Below are 4,719 nucleotides of genomic sequence, written 5' to 3'. Positions count from 1 at the left end.
CCAATGAATGAGGAAATCGAGAGGTCGTTTCTTGCAAATTATTGATCGATGAGTGTGAGGGGCTTCTCTCAAAGAATTATTCAAGTTTGAACCATTTTGTGAGCGCCAGGGTAGCCCCAGGAGCTGATTCGAAAAATCCATTAGCTACAACAAAAAATTGTTACGAGACTACTATGAATCATGATGTACTTCGCATACGGAAAGCTGAGTTGCCCTCGCTGATATGTGAGAAACTCGTAAGTATTCCAAACAAGAATGTGAATATTTTCGTGTCGACATTAGACACTATCGGCCTAATACATGAGGATGCGAAGGGAAGTGCAAGACGTATGGACTTCCCGATCACGTAGCAACACTTGATGCCCCAACCGAAACGATAGAAGCCGGCCGGAGTGTCCGACTGGTTCTAGGCGCTACAGTCTGGAACCACGCGACCGCTACCGTCGCAGGCTCAAATCCTGCCTCAGGCATGGATGTGTGTGATGTCCTTAGGTTAGCTAGGTTTAAGTAATTCTAAGTTCTAGGGGACTGATGACCTTTTCAGTTAAGTCCCATAGTGCTCAGAGACTTTTTTTCGAAACGATAGAATTTCAGAGCATTTGGGAAACAGCCACGGCTACAGAGAGGGGCCTAGATATGATGGTCTATCTGATTTGCATAGCCATAGGTCACAGCATGACAGACGTAATGAGCAAAATGCCGATCATAATCTTGACAACAGACGCAATTGCAACCAACACTAGCGAATAGATGACGGCAAAATAGAAGTGGTGACAGATGTAAGTACTTATCACGGGGTCAGCATAACTGAAGTTCATTCTCATTCATAATATTAATACATATCTTTGAAAGTGGCACCAGTTTTACGCATCTTTTCAATACAACGCCGCATGTATGGATGTGCAAATAATTAGCTTTGACTTACAAGTGAAGTAATGCAGTTTGGCACCATTTTTTCGCATCCTTTTAATAGCTCAATGTGATGGTGTGGATTGGGAGGTGTAAAGGACCGCTTAACTATCCTTCCAGCTGAAATTTGTAAAACTTTTTATTTATTAATTGGAACTACATTGCGATTGGATTATAATTACTATCTAACTTAACAACAAGTTCAAAGAAACTTGTGTATATGCATTTGTATTGTTCTTTTGTAAAATTTTTAACAAAAAAAATGTGGTAGTAGTAAAACTGAAATTTGTATAACACGTAAAATCACACAATATACAACCTGCTATATAATAACAGGCAGCAGGTCTTTACTTGAGAAACAAATAAATGAAAAATAATTGTGATTGGATGTCTCACTGAAACTTCACTGTGGCTGGTTGAACAGTGGAGCAGAGAGGGGAGAGGGGAGGGGGGGGGGGCAGGAGTTAGCGATAAAGCGCAAGTGAGTTAGTTCCAATTTCCAATATCTTCGATTTTGACTGGCCATTTCCTTCTAATACAAGGGTATGATTGGTTCGAAGGAGGAATTAAAGAGCCAAGGGGGCGTGGCTCGTCACGTGATACATGACAGGGGATGTGGGATTCCATTTGACAGGTAAGAGGGAGAGTGGCTGCAGCCATCTTCGACTGTACGTCGATTGATCTAGGTAAGGTCTTGAAACAAGTTAAAAATCTGTTGTACAGGGTGTAAGAAAAAGATATGGAAACGTTTCTCACACATAGAGAAGTGAAGAACATGGGTCGAGAAAGGCTTTATTCCGATGTTAGAGATCACTTTCTACTTCCCTTCATAGTCAAATTAATTGTGTAAAAAACATTCCAGAATTACATGAAACATTTTCTTAGATGAAATATTCAAAATACCCTCTTGGTTGATTTGGTTAGGATGTACGATAAGTTGCAATCCTTAGGTTCACCGCCAGTGTTTGCTGTTCCAATTTATCGATTGTAATATAGTACTGGGCACATAGCATCAACTGTTTGGTATTCATCACAGACTGTAGAAGCACGTACCATCAACTGCTTAGTGTTCATGATGGACTTGACTTCTGGCAGAGTACAGTGTAGTGGCCGTGAAACTCAACATCCGTATAGGGAGAGATTTCCAAAACGACGGTTCCCCGATAAGAGGGCGTATGAAAAAAAGTTATCGCCGTCTTAGCGAGTATGGGACATGCAATTCTACCACGCGCGACCTGGGGGAGGTCCATTAGGAAGAGACTCCTCTCGCACAGGCCATGTGGGCCCAAAGGTACCGACCGGCCGCCGTGTCATCCTCAGGCCACAGGTGCCACTTGATGCGGATACTGAGGGGCATGCGGTTAGCACAAGCGGTCTCCCGGACCTATGTCAGTTTCCGAGACGGGAGCCGCTACTCCTCAATCAAGTAGCTGCTCACTTTGCCTCGCAAGGGCTGAGTGCACCTCGCTTGCAAACAGCGCTCGGCAGACCAGATGGTCACCCATCCAAGTGCTAGCCCAGACCGACAGCGCTTAACTTCGGTGATCTGACGGGAACCGTTGTTACCACTGCGGCAAGGCCGTTGGCCTATTAGGAAGACGACACCTTAATTGGAGGAGGAACTTCTTCGTGCTGTTGATGATAAATCTAGTGTTACCGTGAGACAATTAGCTGCAAGAAGTAATTTAGACCACATGACCGTCTGGAGAGCGCTACGTGAGAACCTGCTGGATCCGTACCAAGTAAAACTTGAGCAACCTCTATCAGGAACTGATTATTCTGCATGGGCAAACTCCTGCGAATGATTCGTTCAACATTGTTTCAACCCTGACATTAGTACAGAAGTTCTGTTCACGGACGAGCCTTCATGTTAACATCATCTGACTGCAAATTTCCTCATTTGACACGGTAGGGCTGTCGAGAGTCTTCGCGAAATTGTGCAATCACGTCTTCAACAAAAAATTTCTGTCAGCGTTTGGGCCAGCATTGTTGGCGAATGTTTGTTCCTCCCACACAGGTTCAATGGAGAATTTTACCACGCATTCTTAGAGAAGACTACCCGTTACGCTGGAATGTGTGCCCATTCGTTCGTGGCAAACATGTGCTTCATGCACGATGATGCTCCTCCTCAGTTCAGATTTAGGCTTCTCAATAACAGAGTCGATGACAGATGGAAAGGTCGAAATGAACCAATTACTTGGCCTCACGCTCTGCGGAACTAAACCAATTTTACTTTTATTTGTGAAGGTGTTTGAAATCTTCTGTGTTCGGAATCCAAATAATACTGTAGGTGTACAGAGTACTCGTGTGAGTATTGTGGAAGGCTCCGAAGCAATAGACAATTCCCTAGGGACACATCATGGATTCGTTGCGACGGCGCGCTGATGCATGTACCTTTGCTGACGGAGAGCATGTTGAACATTTCATATGAAAAGGGTTTCATACTGCTCTGATACGTTATATTTCTGTGTATTTTCCATAGTTAACGTGTTGAAGAGCTGTAGAAACGTACCTCCAACATGCGAAAAAGAAAAGCGTTACCGTAGCGATGTCCATATAACATACTATTTCTTCGTGTATGCGTGAGGAATGTTTCCTGAAAGTTGGGTTATAACATTTTGTTACTCTCTGCGTTGATATTCCACTTCGGTAATTCCATCATTCTGTCTTTAAAATCGTGTGTTGATTCTATGTGTTTGTTATTTGTAGGACTACAAATTTCTGGATGCGTTTCTCAGTTGTTGTTTTATTTGTGTTTTGGTGGTTGTAAACAGTTCAGTTTTTCTATTGTTTGGTTGTCGACATTATTGCTGTGGACCGTGCATGTATGTCAGCACATGCACGTGTGTGTGTTTGTGGGGGCGGAGGAGGTGGGGGTGTAAATTGTGTTTTACTTCAGTTTTGTACAAAGATGGAAATGCAGGTCTTGTGAACTGCAGTTTCGCACGCAGTTTCTCTGTTTTTGGTTTGTTACTCTTTCCTTGGCTAACGTGATAAGTGGGTTTTTACTTACCAAAGAGAGGATGCAAGTGGTGAGATCGACTGTTTGGAATTATCTTATCCATTGGTGTAGGTTAAGATCCCAGGGATCACATATGGAACCATTCGCTGTGGTGGGCCCTTGGTTGCGAGTAAACGACGAAATAATTTCGCATCATGATCTATGGCAATGTAAAAGTAGTGTAATCCAGATCGGTTGCGCAATGTAACGGTTAAGGTTGCAGACTCCCCTACCAAGAGTTGTTGGTTTGAAACTCGTCAGGTGTTGTTTAAATTTTTATTGTTATATCTTTATCGAAATGACTTTGATTATAATTTTTATTCAATTAACTCGGTTAAACGTAAATTTTTTATCTCTGTCGCTTTGTCGTGTCATTTTAATCATGCTATATACTTTTTCAGTTCCTTTCGTTTTTGGTCCTAACGTTGTTTCTTCTATTTGGAAATATGGTTCATGTGATTTTAAATATTTTTATATAATTTCTATCGCTCCCAAATTCTGCATTTTCGTCCGTATTATTTCATTCTTTCATTTCGTTTCTCATTTTGCTTGCATTTTGTTTTGTTCGTAATCCCTTGTTTGGTGAAAATCTTCCTCTCCGATACTTTGTCCATAGTGCAATAAGAATATATGCTTTTATTGTTTGTTTGATCGCTACCTCAAAACATGTATATGTTGTAACGAAAGATACATTTTCGACACCACTGCACAGACAATATAAATAGAGTATTTCGTCTTTTGTTTTTTTTAAATACATTGGCTATTTCAAGTGTTTAAATATTGTGATAGATTAATAAGAGAGAATTAAA

At 41.6% G+C, this 4,719-nt stretch overlaps 1 pseudogene; it reads right to left on the bottom strand.

Moving 5' to 3' along the window:
- Positions 1 to 2,378: 2,378 nt before the first annotated feature.
- LOC124608063 lies at positions 2,379 to 2,496 on the bottom strand (annotated as a pseudogene).
- Positions 2,497 to 4,719: the final 2,223 nt, after the last annotated feature.

This window comes from Schistocerca americana, chromosome 3 (assembly GCF_021461395.2).
Source record: "Schistocerca americana isolate TAMUIC-IGC-003095 chromosome 3, iqSchAmer2.1, whole genome shotgun sequence".
NCBI lineage: Eukaryota > Metazoa > Arthropoda > Insecta > Orthoptera > Acrididae > Schistocerca > Schistocerca americana.
The sequence above is the reverse complement of the archived record's forward strand: the minus strand, read 5'-3'. Positions and strand labels throughout refer to the sequence as shown.